The following is an 18,565-nucleotide window of genomic DNA, read 5'->3' on the forward strand; positions in this document are numbered from 1 at the left end:
GATTCCAGAGCTACACTTTTTCAGCTGTACCCTTGTGTGTATCATGAGTGATCCAAGAGTATCGTACGGCATCAAATATGTCTTCCAGATTGAATTTTGGGGCCATAGTCAACCAGAAAAGCATGAGTTACAATGAAAGCATTGTTTTGGATATAGTCCAGAACAACCAGTCATACCTCTGCCAAAGGCTGGGACACAGGCAGGAGAGATTCTTCTAGCAACTAATGCAGTCATATCTTAGCCAAGCTTTCTGGAGCCTCAGTATGTGCATGTGTGAGGGATGTGCGTGCATACCCCTGGAAAAAGGCATGTTTGGAAAAGTAATATCACTTTTAATGTTGTATACTCTAAATGTTTCTTTTGAGTAATTATATATGAATTGCCTATGACCTCCCATGGCTTCAGTTTGGTTGAGAAGGGGATTGAAGATTGGAGGTGGGGTAGAGGAAATGGTTGACTTATCATCACTTAGACAAGAAGTCTAAACATCTGAGTGCATGATGCTGGTAAAATAGGGCAAAATGCCACCCAATGAAAATATGCTCAAAACATAAGATCAAAAGTTTTGCCAGTGAAACTTCTAAGAAGGTTCAAATGAATAAAAATATTTAGTTAGACAGAAGAAAGAGAAGATTGGAAGATGATGGAATTGTGGTCTTCAAGTATTGAGAGGTTTTCTAAAAACTTTAGTTTAGTTTTGTTTTATTTTCTATAGAACATGACTGTAACCATTTAGGTAGTAGAAAAATTTAAATACAAATGGAATTTAGGACAAATGTAAATAAAAAGTCTTATGAATTGGAGTTATTGATACTACAAAATTTAGTTTCCTTTCTAACTCTAACATATGGTAGTTGCATCTATGTATTTAGTTTTGTTTTTTTAATTGCCATTGATCCTAGTCAGGCCAATCTATATAATATCATGATGAACACAAGGCACAGTCAATCAACTCCTTTTGAGAGCCAATTTGTTATAATTGATAGGGAACCAGGCATGAATAAGGAACATATAGAACATATAGTTCAAATTCTTCCTCAAACTCATATTAGCTTTTTTGACTCTGGGCAAATCAGTTAATATCTCTCAGACACATTTTCTTCAACCTTAAAATGAATTAATAAATGAATTAACCCCAAATGGGTTACTAAATGAATTCTAAGCACTATAATACCCTGTTCTCAAGGATTTCACATGGTAGAGAGAACAAATATAAAAGAGTGCCCAGTGACGATAGGTGGCAAGGTCCAGGAATCCAGGGCATGTTGGGCCAGTTGACTCCAGAGATCTAGAGTGGATAAAAGAAAGCAGATAGTAAAGCTAGAGAAATTTTACTACATTTTGAGAGGTGTGGTGAAGATAAAAAAGACATAATACATGTGAAACATTTTGCAAATGTTAGAACTATATAAATATTAGTTATAATTTTAGCTTTTTATCAGTTTGTGTTGAATGAAAATTAATGAAACAAATCTCCACCTGTATGATGAGAATTATCCCTTTTGTTTTCTAAATCAATCAAACAATTGACATTTATTAAGTATTTACTCTGAGTCAAATAGTGTGGATACAATGATTCTGGGGATGAAAATCAAAAAAATCAAAAATCATTCCTTCCCTCAAGGATTTTGCATTCTAATGATGGATATAACATATATATATATTCAAGATAACTATCAAGTAGATAGACTGTAATTCCAGAGGGAATGGGAATAGCAGTTGGGGAGACAAGGACAGGCCTCCAGGAGAAGGTTGAACTTGAATTAAGACTTTGTCAGATATTCTTAAATTCAAAGGGAAAGCATTCTAGTACAAAGACAAGAAAATGAGAACTGAACTGTTATGTAGCCTAGAATGGTTGGATCAAAGAACTCATAGATAGGAATAAAAATGAGAAGATTGGGAAAGCAGGAAGAAGGAGGTAATAAAGTGTTAAATAATAAAGAAGGAACTTTACGTTTTATCCTTGATGGTATTATTGAACCTTTAAAGTGTACCAAAGGAGTCAGAATGATTTGACTTGGCTAGGACTAGTCACTTTGGCAGAAGAATGAGGGATAAGTCATAGTAAAGAGAAGCTTGAAAAAGTCATATGGAAACACTGTGAAAGCAAGAACTATTATATTATTGTCTTTGAGCTCCAAACACAGTACTTTGCATATAGGAGGTGCTAAATAAATGATTTAATTGATAAATTAAGCATTCAACTACAATATGTATTCTATAATTATATGTGTTACAAAAAGAATCAATCACATATATAAAGTTAAAAATTTCATCTTTGGTCTTTGGTCAAGAAAATAATGAAAATGTTTTGGTATACCTGGGTTCTATTGCAAGCTTAGCTGTTTATTACCACTGTTAAATCATTTACCATTTCTGTGTAATTTCTTTATTTGTATAATAAAAGGTTTGGCTTGGATGATATTTAAAGACTGCTTTAACTCTAACATTCTATTATTCTGTGAATATTAATAAATTTTTTGGGTTTTTTTTTGTTTTTTGAAAGACAGTGAGGTTAAGTGACTTGCTCAAGGTCACACAGCTAGGTTATTATTAAGTGCCTGAAGCCAAATTTGAACTCAGGTTCTCCTGACTCCAGGGTTAGTGCTCTATCCACTGCACTACCTAGCTGCCCCAAATATTAATAACTCTTAATAATGTTACTGCTCATGAAGTGAGTGTCCAGACTTTGATGCTCTTCCTAGATAGGAATATATATATATATATATATATATATATATATATATATATGTGTGTGTGTGTATGTATATATATATACACATATATATATATACACATATATATATATATATTCTTTAAGTTCTGAAACTACACAGAACTTGCACAATTTGTAACTAAGCCCAGAAGCATGCATATCCTTTGTCCTTGAAATGATGCTTTTCATTCGAGATACAATTAAATAAGGAACTCTTTATTTATATTTTAATAGTTCCCCTACAGTTCTTCTTGGTTGCCTTATTGTGACAAGAGAAACTTTGAAAAATCTAATGACAAATTACATATCTAACATCTGAGTATTAGCCTAGAAAAAAATGTGAAGAGCCTTTGGCTATTGCAACTCATGATACCCATTTAAGGTGTGACATTAATGGAAGGAATGCATGTACAGGTGAAATTATGAATTCCTTGGCATTTTGAAGCCACCCTAGTAGTTAGCATTGTGAATTACTTTTTTAGGAATAAAGTATGACATTGTTACAGACATATGAGAAAAATCGAAATGCAAAATAACTGTTTTATAGAAAATATTTAGGAATAAAAGCACTAAATTTGGAGTTAGAACAGCTAAATTCAAATCTTTATCCTGTTTCTGACTAGTTGTTTGATATTAGATAAGTCATGTTTCCTCCTTAGTCCTCAGCATTCTCACCAATGAAATGAGTATACTAGTCTTAATATACTATTATATATAAAATAATATACTTATACTAGTCTTATACTAGATCTAGAGATCACTCTAGAACACCTATGGAGTCAATGAGTAGCTTATTAACATTTTAAGTGGAATAGTAAATACATTTTTAGTACCCAAGTCTCATGCCTCCTGAAATCAAAACTTAGGGTTCACCCTTTAGGCTGTGGCTGCATAATGCCAACACATCTGGATTAAAGATGAAGAGTTCAGTCAATAATCCAGATGTTCTATTACACAATGCCAAACATCCAGACACTTGAAAACATCCATATGATTGATTGGGTTTTTCACTTTTCATCTGGTTGTTTGGCACTGCGTAGACAAAGCCTTAGTCAGAATAATTTTAATTTGATGCTTGGATCACATATTACAATGAGGGAAACATTTTCCAAGGACTTAGTTAAAATGATTTAAAAAAAAATGAATGCTACCATAAAGAGCATCTGGTGACTTTCTTCCTAGCTCCGACCTCAGGCTAAGATCAGGAAAAAGGAAAGCATCATTTTCTGCTGTCTGGTAATTAATTATATAAATAAAGAATCATAATCTGTGCTTGGGAGGTAGATAGGCAGAATTCTAGTGTTTCAGCACTAGAAAGAATGTTAGAGAATATCAAAAGTAACTCAGTATATTCCATCAGTTTTTTAGATAAAGAAATTGAGCCTCAGAAAAGTTATATTGCAAGATCACATAACTACTGAGTGAGATGTAGGATGGAAATTTTTATCTTTTCATTATCAGTCCTCTCTGTTCACTATCCAAAAAAATCTGTTAAATATTTACATGCTATTATGTTAGGCAACTGATGATATGTTTCTTAAGCTCAGTTAAGTTGCTAAATGCCACCCTTGCCAGGTATTCCCCTTCCAGAATGAGAAACAGAGAAAAAAAAACAGTTGTTTATCTTAATTCATAAGAGTGAGAGATGGAAGTATACTAGCATCAAGTCACAAACTTCGACTAAGATATGTACTTGTGAACAATCTCCTCCATTCTCCCCCAACCCAATATACTGTGATGAAAACACAGGAATGGTATGCACAATAGGGGAAATATGGTAAAAACATTACTTCCTTAATTCTCTATTCACTTGTACAATTGGATTGTTAATTCAAGCTTTGCAACTAATAAAACTACACAGCTCACCACTACATACCTTACTATAGCCTTTATATCCAGGATGGCTTCAAAATTAGCACAATTTATAAAAAAATACAAATCTATTGTAGTGTGCTGTGTTATAATAAATTATGTTATACTATATTAACTATACTATATTTTATCATTTCAGTTGTATCTGACTCTAACCCATCAGAAATTTTTTTGGCAAAGATATAGTATTGATTTGTCGCTTCCTTCTCTAGGCTCATTGTGCAGATGAAGAAACTAAGGAAAACAGGATTAAATGACTTGCCCAGAGTCACAAAGCTAGGAAGCATCTGAGGCCATATTTGAACTCAGGAAGATGAGTTTTCCTGACTCCAGACACAGTATTCTCTCTGTGTACCACCTAGCTACCTGTTATGGTATGTTATGCTATGCTAGTCATGTCATGTTGTGTCATGTTATGTTATATGTTGTTATATTACTTTACATTAAACCATACCACACGACACCACGTCATATCATATCATCTATCCTATCTTCTCACAATTCTATCAATCTTACCTAAATATGACATTTATCATGTCATATTATTTATATATATATACATGTACATGAGAGTGGAGATATGCATGTATATATATTTATATACATATGTGTATATAAATGCATACAATCTGCTTATCTCTGCTTGTCATCCCTAAATTACCCTCTAAAATTTCAATCTTTTTCTTCTTCTGCCACAAGGAGATAATATTATTCCCCCCAATAGTAGCTATTTGATCTTTTTCTGCCTCATAGCCTAAATATATTCTGACACCTAGATATAGTCCATTATCTGCCTTTGGGCATTATATACTTACAGTCTCAGAGACAATTTCTTTAAAAATATGTAACATGATTGTAAAATGCTTTAGCAAAGGAAGGAGTTCACCTTAGTATTAAGTAACCTAATTAAGTGAATTTTCCATTATGACCGTAGTATAGATAAAGCTAGAATCCAATGTGAAATGTATTTATCCATAGGAAACCCCTTAAAAAGCCCAAAACAAACTCTCTTCTTTAGTCATAATTTTTCAATTTCAACTCATTAGTTTCATTGTTAAGTGCAATTCTATTTGTTATTATTAAATAACTGAAACAGAATGGTTAAATTTGACAACTGTGCATAAAAGGAAATAAGACATTTCTCTTAGGACTTCCAAGTATAATTCTATATCAGTTCTTATCTGGCAAATATTCTGAAGGAGCACAAAGAAAGCTCTGTATAATTTAAAAAAAAATCATTCCAGGGTAGCATATATAATTGAGGAGGAGACATGCCATGATGGTCTATCTTTCAGAATGAGTTCATCTCTTGAATATGCATGATGTAATATTCAAATCCCTGAAGCACATCCACCTTTCCTGTTCTTCCCTATCCACAAACATTCCATTCCTACCTCCCTTTCGTTCTTCTCTGGCAGGACTAGTATAGACATGAATATGGAAATCATCTATGGAGTTTAAAGGAACAAGCATTTTAAGCCATTTTCTAGACCAATAACATTTTCCTATGATACTTTTCTGTAGTATAATATATTATTTGATTTTCATAAGTATGTATCTATATTTTCAACTCATTTCCTATTATCTTGCTATAAATCTAATCTGGAAGATAATTTGGTTCAAATTAAAGCAATTTTACTCCAGGAACTGTGTGTAAATTAAAAAAAAAAAAACAAGTTATGAGCTCTCAATAGAGACTATATTTAACCCTTCAAAAGCCATCTTTTAATTTGTCTGTCTGGTATTGTTTAATAAATATGATTATAAATTTAGCAAAATAGAACAGGAGAAAACACAAAATTAGATCACTAGATTGCAATTGTTAAATAAAACTAGATAGGTATATTTTTGAACAGCAGTTCTCAATTATCTGGTTGAGAATTAATTATTTGTTGGATTATCTGGGGGAGGTTTTTCCTCCAGAGGTTGGCTTATAACCAGGATACTCCCCAGGCAGGCTATTGCTTCTTATATCAGTTACATATATTCAGGGAATGAAGACTAATTTTCAAATAAGTCTATAATTTGGAAAAAAATCTGTTACAATGAAAAATATTACAGTCAAAAAATATTTTTTAAAATTTTTTACTGTTTTCAATAATCTCCCATAGTTTCCCTTGATTAAGGCACATGATTGCTCATCAACTACATCTCATAAACTTATGCATCAATCTAATGTTTCTAACACCCAAAGATTAAAAAACATAAAACATCTTAGTCATAGAAGAAAATTACATATTCCTGTTCAGTAAATGATAAAATTTTTCAATCTTTACAAGTGTTTGGCTGTGAATGTTTACTAGTGGCTAAATAGTAGCAACTTGTAGAAGCTCTGTGCTTACTGGATTTTGCAAATGTGAATCAGTTTATCTTTACTTTAACTAGATGATCCACATTCAAAAAATATATTTTTTGCATTCCTTTTTAAAAAATTTTTAGAAGAAAAGATACACATTTTATTAAAAACATTTTCATCAAATTTTATTTTTGTACAAGTGATTTTTTATATAATACTAAAATATTCTTAAGAGTAAACATAATACCCCCTGCCCCCCCAAAATATAGACCCTCATGAGAAATAAAGTAAAAGAAAGAGAAAAAAATGTGCTTCAGTCTGTGTTCCAAGACCACCAGCTCTGTCTTGAGTGGATCACATTCTTTATGATAAGTACACCACAAAAACTACTTCCATATTTTTCCATCATTGCCATTGCTGATCGCTACTCCCTCCACCATACCTCTCCACTACCATATAGTATATTTTCTCTCTTCTTTCACTCTGTCCCTATTCTAAAATGTGCTGTAGAGTAGTTGAGTGGCACAGCAGACTGATCACCAGCCCTGGGGTGAAGAGGCACCCCTGAGACCCAGCAACCAACTGCCACATGGTCTCGGACAGGCCACCCAATCCCAGCCCCTTGTAAGAAGTAAAAAAGAATATGTGTTACATCTGACCACTCTCCCCCACAATCCACTCTCTCCTCCATCACCCACATGCCCCCTTCCCCCTCTCTCCTTCTTAATCTAGATGTCTAAAGTGTATATGCTGTTTCCTCTCCAGGCCAGCTCTGATGAGAGTGAAGGTTTCCTCACTCATTCCCCCTCGCCTTCCCCCTTCCATATCATCGCAATAGCTCATTGCAAGAAAAAAATATATATTTTATATGAAATATCTTAGCCTATTCCAGCTCTCCTCTTATTCCCAGTACATTTCCCTTTTAGCCATTGACTCTATTTTTACAATATATTATATATTTTAAAATTCAGCTGTCTCCTGTACTTCATCTACATAAGCTCCTTCTACCTGCTCTATTAAGTGAAAGGTTTCATATGAGTATTATCAGTATCATTTTTTTATGCAGGAATACATGCAATTCATTGTCATTAAGTCCCTCATATTTTACCCTTCTCCTCCACTCTAATGTAGTTGCTGCTAAGTCCTGTGTGATCTTGACTGCAGCTCCACAATATTTGAATTGTGTTCTTCTGGCTGCTTGTAATATTGTCTCTTTGACTTGGGAGTTCTATAACTTGACTATAATATTCTTGGGGATTGTTTTTTTGGGATCTCTTTCCAGGAGAGATTAGTGGATTTTCTCAATTTCTATTTTGCCCTCTTTTTCCAGGATATCAGGGCAATTTTCCTGTAGAAATTCTTTAAAAATGAGGTCAAGGCTCTTTTCTTGATCATGACTTTCAGGTATCCCAATAATTTTTAAATTATCTTTCCTGAATTTATTTTTCAGATCAGTTGTTTTTTTCCAATGAGATTTTTCACATTTTCTTCTAATATTTCATTCTTTTGGTGTTGAAGTATTGTGTTTTGATTTCTTGTGAAGTCATCAGCTTCCTTTAGTTCCACTCTACATCTGAAGGATTTGTTTTCCTCAGAGAGCTTTCTTATCTCCTTTTCCATCTGGCCAATTCTTCTTTTTAAAGCATCCTTCTCCTCAATAACTTTTTGAACTGTTTTATCCATTTGACCTATGCTGATTTTTAACATGATATTTTCTTCAGCATTTTTTGCATCTCCTTGACTAAGCTGAAGACTTCTTTTTCATGTTTTTCCTGCATCTCTCTCATTTCTTTTCCCAATTTTCCTTTGATTTCCTTTACTTGATTTTCAAGATCTTTTTTGAGCTCTGTCATGGCCTGAGACCAACTTCAATCTTTCTTGGAGTCTTTAGATGCAGGAGCTTATACTTTCTCATCTTCACATTGAATATTTTGATCCTTCTTGGGATCATAGACAATGTATTTCTTGGTGGTGTTCCCCTTTTTTCCTCTGTTTACTCATTTTTCCAACCTGTGCCTGGTTTTGGGGTGCTTCCTGAGCTTTTGAGTATTATTGGGACACTCCCAATAAGGATCTCAGTGTATGAGGTTCTGACTGCCCTCCTGATCTGTGAATGACCACAAGTACACCCCTCTGCCATGGGGCTGAGATGGGGGGGCCCTGTTCTATAGGGTGCCTAGACTGTGATCAGGATCTGAATATGGTCAGAGTCCCAGAATACTTTACCAGGTACAGAGGACCGACCTCAGAAGCCTCTCCTACCTTCATGGGCTGAGCACTCAGGGTTCAGTTGCCTGGAGGCTCCTGCTTGCCAGCTCCATACCTGCTTCCATGTCCTGGATCTGGGTTGCTGTGGCCACCACAGCTGCACTGACCTTGCTGACTGCCTCAAATGCCCTGAGAGCCTGGGCTTTGCATGTTTGCTCTGGCAGAGGTGCCCTGCTGATCCTTCAAGTTGTGCCTGGTACTCCCCAGGGTATAGGTCAGGAAACTGCCCCCACTGCAGTAAGCTGAGTCTCCTAGACACCCTGGGGCTACCTCTAGAAGGCTGAAGTTTCTTCACTCTGGCAGGTGTCACTCTAACCCCATGGAGTGGAGCCTTTCCACTTTTTTTCCAGGTTACCTTGGTCTGGAGAATTGCCTCACTGGATCTTTCTCTGGGTTCTCTCTCTCAAAAATTTAGTTAGAGTCATAATTTTAAGGTTTTTGAAATATTATCCAGAGAACAACTAGGAGAGGCCCTTCTGTCACCATTTTGACTCTGCCCTCATTGCATTCTTAAAAAAAATCATATTTGAGGACAGAATTATGTCATAACTTTTGATGCAGATAAGAGTGGAATTCATTGATACATCCTCATCAAGTAATTTCATCCTATTTAAAGCAAGTGATAAAATGCCTAGTTAATCAACTTAAACACAGGATTTTGCCTTGGGTATGAGAAGTTTTTTGATGAAATAAAATACCTGACAAAAAGTCTGTTGCAATTGATTGAGAGATTTCTTCATATCCTCTAGGTCTAATATATCACCATTCAGTTATCAGAAAAAGAAGATTCCAAAAACTGAAGTGTGACTTTCTTACATACCACTAAGGAGGAACAAAGTTGGAGCAAGAACAAGAAGGTCCCTTGGAACAGCTTTGGATGAGGTCTTCTTCTCCAAGTCTGGCTGGAGGAAGATATTATGAACTTTGATGAATCCAAAATAGACTTTACAACTTTCCATTGGCATCTGTGAGAGTGCAAATTGGTATAAGGAACTTTAAAGATTGCATCTAAGTGCAAAATCTGTATTAAACTCCTGTTTTAATACAAAATTCAGCATGTTGAAGGAAGAAAAAATATATTCCTTCCCTATAGGGAAGGAGAGTAGACTGGTAGAGCCAGTCTGCTTTTAAAAGGGTTTGTCCATTTTCCATTAGGACTAAGTTCTTAGAACTCCTTATATATTCTATCTCTATCTATAGATCAGTCGATCTACTGACCGACCGACCGACATACCTTCCTACCTACCTAACTAGCTACCTACCTACCTACTTACTTAATTCAATAGATAGCTATTTCTGATGGTAATGAACTCTAATAGGTAGATGGCAAAGTAGAAAGAGTGCTGGAATGAGAGGCAAGAAAACCTGAGTGTAAATCTAGCCTCAGACACTTAAAAGCTATATGACTCTGGGCTAGGCACTTAACCCTGTTTGGCTGGATTTCATCATCTATAAAATGAGGTGGAGAAGGAAATGGCAAATCACTTAAGTATCTGAAGAAAATCTGCAAAAGCATTATAAAGAGTTAGACAAGTTACCCACTTCTGGATTTTCCATCTAATCAATATCCTTCCTAAAAGACAGTTAGGTGGTATGTGGTATGGAGGAGAAAGTACTCATCTTTGAATTAGGAAGACAAGTTTATTATGATAGGATAGGAATAAGGCACAACATAATAACATACCACAACATAATATAATAAACACCTTTCAGTGTTCTAGATGAGTTTCAGGCAAAATTTGCCAAGTTCCACTGGCTAGATGGCATCTGAAGCATTGTGGCATTCCATTCAGCTTTTGTTGGCACAGTTTATAACAAAAATATCAATAATAATGTTTATCATTGATATAACACTTTACAAATAGCAAAGAGTTTTAGATCTGCTATCTCATTTGGTCCTCACAACAATCCTAGGAAGTAGGTACTCCACTGTATAGGTAAGAAAAGTAAGACTGAGAGACATTAGGTGACTGACAGATGGTCACAGTGCAAGCAGATATTTGAGGTACAATTTGAATATGTCTTCCTAACTCCAAGGCCCACACTTTCTCCACCATACCATCTTTTTAGGAAGGATATTAATTAGCTGGAGAATCTAACAGGGAGCAATCAGTTCAATGAAGAGTTTAAATCATGATATTTAAGGATCTCTTGAAGGAGATGATTATTTTTAGACTATAGATGAAGACTTAGGTCAGACATAAGTGTATATGTAATATATAAGTATATATGTAATGTTATCCATTAATTACTAGATAAGAATTCTGAAGTAAAAGGAGAGTGAAGGGATAGGAATCACGGAGAAAATAAGAGCATTCTGTTCCCAGAAGAGCATAATCTGAGCAATCTTCTTAATGAAGATACCCCGAGCACACTATTTGCTTTCCATATAACACAACAGCTACAAACAGATGAAAATCGAAATGTGATCTTTTACATGTTATCTTAAGTCAAGTCATTGGGATTCATTCAGCAAACACAAAGTACCTCATGTTGACAGACATAAGTGAGATGCTTTAGGAAGTTACTTTTTGAATCAGATAGCTTCATTAATACTAATTTTCATTTGTATAGTTTTATAATGCATTGTATACATTCAAACAAATTATTGTATTTATTCCCCACAAGAATGTGATAGTAAATATATTTATTATTCTAAATTTAAGATATAACTAAGACTCAGAAGACTTGATCAATCTTTAGACAGCTAATAATTAGTGAACCTAGAAATCTAAGGTTTTTTGGGGGGGTTATTATAATCCAGTTTACCAAAATCAGAAATTTATTACTCTAATAAACCTTTAAATGGGTTAAAACAAAAATTATTTATTGAGAAAAATACAATCTCCTTAGTCTAATTAAACTTCTCCATAAAATGTTTCCAACCTACTTTCTGATTTTATCTCGCTCTCATCCCTTTCATGTATTTATTCTATGATTTTGTCTTGTTCTCTCCTATCTGCATAAATATAAGAATGTATACACACACACACACACACACACACACACACACACATATATACATGTGTGTGTGTATGTATGTATATTGAACATTTGCAGTGACCATACCTAGATAAAACATCTTGGCAGATAGGCTAAGCCAGATTGAGGGTAAATGACAATCCACAAATTTGTTGGTGAATTAGGGAGATATCTATCCTAAATATCTGAAATTTTCCCCTTATCCTGGTTGGATAAGATTATGAAGGTAAATGAAACAAGAACTATGGAGCTTTTAGATCTTTATCAGACATTGAAGATATCAAGGTCACATTAGCAGCAGCAGCCCTAACTTTTGTCTTGCCACTGGACTTCAATGATTCTGGAAGAGAGTGAGGTTGATGATTTTGTGCAATTCTCCTTCACTTAAATCAAATTCAAGTGCAAGTCAAGGCATCATCTCATGATATCATTAGGCCTCTTAGAAAGGGAGAATGAACAATTCCCAAATTACTTTGCTGTCCTTATTGGTGGTGTTTAGGATAGAAAAGAAAAAAATAATAAATGTGTTTTGGGAGTGTAGCTGGGACTGTTTCTCATTTTTCATTAGAATGTAGCTTTCTTTAGATTGGGATTGTTTTCATTTTTTATTTTTATCTCTACAGGACTCAGAATATAGAAAATGCTTAATACATGCTTGCTGATTGATTCATTGACTACTTCTTTTCTATCCTCTGGGTAATATCACTTAAGGGACAGCTCTAAAGCCAACATGCTATTAGTTCAAGTTCCATTTGGGGAGAAAATGAAGAACTCATAAGTCATTGACCTGCCAGTAAAAGGTTACTGTTGCCCTAACTTGGTAAGGATATGCAAGGTTTTATAGGTTTGTTTCATATTTTCTGGATATGGTTACTGGGGTAGACCTTAGGTTAAGTTGCAGGGGCCAATTTTTTAAGGCTTTTTGTCCTCAAAAGTCAGTAAATATGTATTTGTGTCTCTTATGTGCCAAACATTGGTAAATGTTAAAGATGCAAATATATGAAAAAAAGCCCCAGGCTACAAGGATATTAAAATCTAATCAGAGAAGATAATATAAAAGAAGAAGAAAAGGGTGGAGAAGGTAAACTGAGGGCACAATAGATTTTTATGCCTTTAGATAATAAGAAAACTTAATCTTTTTGGAAATTTATTCCCTGCTACTGAGAAATGGGGAGCACTGGTCCTATCACACTAGGGAAGTCTAGGGTCTGCCAAGTGTTGCTTTATTGTTCATTTCTTTTTCAGTAGTATTCAATTCAAACAATGTTCTAGTTCCTATGCCAGTTAGCTGCCCATTTTTTTTTTCTTGAGGTATCCCTACCTCCAGTTAGGGGGAAGCTGCCAGAAAATCTTTTTGTCTGATGAATGCACACCTCTCTAGGGTGGCAGGAAGTCAGCTCCCAGGGATGTGTTCGTAAAACTTTAACAATTACTTCTCTGAATTTTATCTGCATTAACACTTTCTATATCACTTTCTTAAGTTGATAAGCAATAAATCAAAGTTTACATATTGAAAATATTCACAATGAAAATTTCATAACATGGTCCCAGGTATGAGAAGGTAGTTATTTGAGAAAGTTGGGCAGTGCAGTGGATAGAGTACCTGTCCTGGAGTCAGGAAGACCTGAGTTGAAATCTGACCTTAGCTTTGTGAATTTGGGCAAATCACTTAGCTATGTTTGCCTCAATTTCCTCATCTATATACTGGACTGGAGGAGAAAAAGGGAAACTACTTCAATATGTTTGCCAAGAAAATCCCAAATAGGGTCACAAAGAGTTGAATGTGACTGAAACAACTGTTCAGCAATTCAGGTATGAGCTGATCCCAGCATATAATTGACTCAGCTGCAACCTGAAATGATTTGCATAAAAGTCTAGAATGATTTGAATATCTCCATTTTTTTGTTTTAAGTTGATTTATGAGAATTCTGAATCTTTTATTAAGCCTGGATAATTGACAATTCACTAGCTCTAAACCTAGTGTTTGTGAATGAGTCTCATGGGGAAATAAGAGAGTGGGAATGTGAAGGTAGAAGTGGGCAGAATGACTGAAGAATGGTGATGAGAGATGATATTAGATCTCACTTTCTGGGATTTCTGTTGAAATATAGGAGAAGTCAACCTCTGAGGAATTGTGGGTGGAGACATTTGTTAGGAATCCTGAGAAGTTTTGATTAAGTAACTAAGGGCAATATATTACCTGGGGAGGGGGCTACTCATAGACTTAAAGAATTTTAGAGCTTTAAAGGATCTGAGTATTTATCTAGTAAATGTCCTTATTTTATAGGAAAAGAAAAGGAAGCCCAGGGACATATGTATATACATACATACACAGACATACATATATGTGTGTGTGTGTGTGTGTGTGTGTGTGTGTGTATTCTATAATACTCAGATAATATGTACTTCACAAGAGATGTGAAACAAGAATTTTCTGATTCCAGAGGTATCTTTTCCACTCAACTTTGTTGCCTTTGTCCCTATAAAGGATTTCAACTTCTCAAGATCCTCCAAATACTCAAATTACCATTCAGAGAAGACTAACCATTGCATCTCTTATGATCCTTCTGCAGTCACTTGTTTGGTAGACATCAATTAGTACCAACAGATGATTCACTACTATGGTGGAAAGATCATTCTCTTTCAAGACAGAAGATATGAGTTTAGCACCCTCTACCTAGGAGTAGCTAGATGACTCAATGAATAATATCATGAACTTTGAGTAAGAAAGACCTGATTCAAAAGTTCATATACTTAATAGTTGTGTGTCCTTGGGCAAGTAATTTAACATTATTTTATTATAGTTTTCTTATCTATAAACATGGATGATTATAGAGTCTATCTTTCAAGGTAGTTGTGAGGATCAAATAAGATAAAATTTGTAAACATTTTAGAATACTGGTTGGCACATTTTAATGCTTTTTAAAATGTGTATTTTTTATGCTTAACAGTTATGCAACCTTGGGTTAGTCAGGGAAACTCTTTCAGCCTCAGTTACTTTATCTGTAAAATAATTGAGTTGCACTACATGAACTTGATGGTCCCTTCTAATTCCCAATCCCTTTTGCATCATTGAGATAATTTCAAAGACAATAATAACTAAACCCAGAATGATTGCCTGACCTCTCTTGGTTCCCATCTACTTATTTACTTTCTTCATATGCCCATTAAATACTCTGTTATAAATTAATTTTGTGCATTATTTAAAACTGGTACATGGAATAGAATCAATGGAGGAAATGTGTCTAGGTGGAAACATTTCTACAATGTTGATTTGAGCCATATGGTATTCTATTAAGCAAGTTATAATTTGAAAGGTAAGCACTGTCCCACTGCCAAAAATGACAGAATATAAGAGAGTAAAACTGGGCAGAAATGGATAGTGTACATTTTTTCATAGGTCATTTTTTAGCTTGTCACTTTATTATTATTCAGTGAAGGAGAGGATAGTGAAGTAGGGGTTGTTTGTTTCACTTTAAATATCAAAATCAATCCCACCTCCTTTCAAATAAAGAATTCTGAAGGATTTAAGAATACAATGAATGGTCAAATTCTTTCTACTCAGTAAAAGTGAATCAATGGTTTATGATTTGTGATTATGAAAAAGCTAGATTACTTAGAGACATGTGGTGTTATATACAGAAGATCCTGTCTGTGGCTATCCATACATATATGTATATGTTTATAAGATACATATACAAATAAAGGTGGATAGTGTTTACACAGAAATTACTGGTATTCTGTTGTTCTATTCTGCACAAAATGTATAGCATTTTGATAATCAAATAACATGAAAAATATAAAATAGTTTCATTATTCTAGAACATTTAATGTTAGAATTTTCAGTTTTTTACTTTCCTGATCAAAACCATTGACAATTTTCTATGAAGCTGAAAACCACATATCATTCTGCCCTCTACTTTGATTGCATTAAAGCAAAAGATTTCTAGAAAGTGACGAACAGTAAACTCAGCAGGATTGAATATTCTCTGTCTCTCTGTACCTGAAAAAGCACAGGATTTGGGATCAAATGACTGACTATCCAAATTCTCTTAGCCTTCTTATTATACATGAGAATTTGGGCTCAGCACTTTATATCTCTAGGACTCAGTTTCCTCACATGTAGAATGAAGAGATTGGACTATTTTATCTCTAAGTCTCCAATTCTACTTACTCTGTAAGGAATTGGAAATGCTATTTAAGTAGATCATAGACTGTACAGGTCTTATAGTTCAATTCTTACTTTACAGATGAAAAATAAAGAGGATCTTTGGAGGCTGAGACCTGTTCTAGGTAAGCTAATGAGACAGTCTTAAACTGCTCCCTCCCACCTTTCCAATCTTCCTACACCTTATATTCTTCATATCCCCCATGCACTTTGTTATCCGGTGACACTGACTGCCTGGCAGTTCATCCAACAAGATACTTCATCTCTCAGCTCTTGGCATTTCTCTGGCTATAACTCATGCCTGAAATGTACCCATTCCTCAACTCCATCTACTGACTTACTTCAGATTCCATTTATGATCCTACCTTTAACAAAAGTCTTTCCCAATTCACTTTAATTCTAGTCTCTTAACTTCATTGATTATTATAATATTATATATTATATAATATTATGATTATATGATTATATAATATTATAAATACTATATTGAACTTCTTTGTTTTCATGTTATTTTATTTGTTAGATTTTAATCTTCTTGAAGACAGGAATTGCCTTTTACCTTTCTCTGTAACTCTAGTGCCTGACTTAAGGTAGATGTTTATAAATGTTTGTTGAATGACTGACACAGAGATTAAGCTTAGGAGACCCATCCTCTGAATAGTGATCTCATTTTATCATTGGAGAAGTGAAGTTCTACCCGGTCAAGAACTTAACAGAAAGAAAAAACCCAACACCCTGGAGGAAGCATATCTTAAAACAACTCAGGGATTCAATGATATTCTGCAAAGATTTATTAAATGCTTACAGTATCCAAGGTGCGAAACAGCCTACCACATAGACCTAGATTGAAGTCCTGACTGGCATTTCAGGTTGCTCTCCAGCAATTCTAGAAAAAAAAATTGTAGAATGATAACATACAATGTGGAAATGTCCTTGTATGGTTTAAAAAGAGACAGAACCTTTGACCTCATCTATCCGAACCATTGCCCAGAGAGATTATTTTTTTCTTTTCTGTCTGGGGTGGGGAAACGGTTGGGTCCAGAAACTTGGTTACTTTGTTCACTTCAAAAAGAGGGATTACAAACTAGAATTATTCCTATCTATCCCCTTGAATATTATTATTTTAGAAAATTTAATTTTGAGGTTCAAACTAAACTTCTGATCCTTAGTCATTAAACGGAAGAAAAGGAGCCAAACTTTATATCCAAGGCTTGATTTTCTTCTCATCAAATACACAATGAACACATAACCAGTAGCAAATAAAACTATTTGTCTGAGGCAATTGCAAAACAGAAATAAGAGAAAGTAAAAATAGAAGAATATATCAGACAATGCAAAGTGAAGAATCTCTCCCTTTGGAATTGAGGTAACTCAACTCAACCAAAAGAGGGAATCCCCTATCTCTCTCAAGAAGAAATTCCCGGGGTAGCTAGATAGTGTAGTGCATAAAGCACCGGCCTTGGAGTCAGGAGTACCTGGGTTCAAATCCAGTCTCAAACACTTAAAAATTCCCTAGCTGTGTGGCCTTGGGCAAGCCACTTAACCCCATTTGCCTTGCAAAACCCTAAAAAAATTCCCCAAGTCGACAGTATAATAAGCTGATAATAGGGACATAATGAAATCTTCCAGATATTTTCATTTCAGCTATTCTCCCTTAAGCAATCAGAATTGGAATTGACATTTTCTATCTATTCTTCTGAAGCTGGAAGTTGGAAGCACCCAAAGTGATTACAAAGCCAAGAGCAACAGCAGACACAAAGAAGTCGAAAGATACCAGACTCAAGAGAATCTCCTCTCTTCTGCCAACTCTACTTCACCCCTCATGTAAACACAGGGTATTGATATATATACACCACTGAATGTACACCACTGATTATTTTCAGTCCCATACCAGTAAGTTTCTGGACTCTAGCTACATTCAAATTCCTGTAGGAGGGGGATTTTTTTTTCTTGCATTTGTATCCCCAGAGTGCATGCTGTATTTGTATTCCTAGCACATCAGCTGATACTTAGTGTTTAAGAAGTACTTATTGATTGGTTGGTTCTGCATTTGTAAAAGGAGTTTCCTCATCAGAAATTACCTACATAAATGATGCCACAGTTTGAGACAAAATGAACAATAAAAATGATCTATATAGTACATCCAAGGTGCTGGGAGAAAATTCAAAGAGATTAATTTTCATTCATTTATTTGTTTGCTTGCTTGTTTGTTTATTTATTTATTTTCATACATATGCACATGTATATTTTTAAGTTACAA

Source organism: Macrotis lagotis, chromosome 5, assembly GCF_037893015.1.
Source record: "Macrotis lagotis isolate mMagLag1 chromosome 5, bilby.v1.9.chrom.fasta, whole genome shotgun sequence".
Taxonomy (NCBI): Eukaryota; Metazoa; Chordata; class Mammalia; order Peramelemorphia; family Peramelidae; genus Macrotis; species Macrotis lagotis.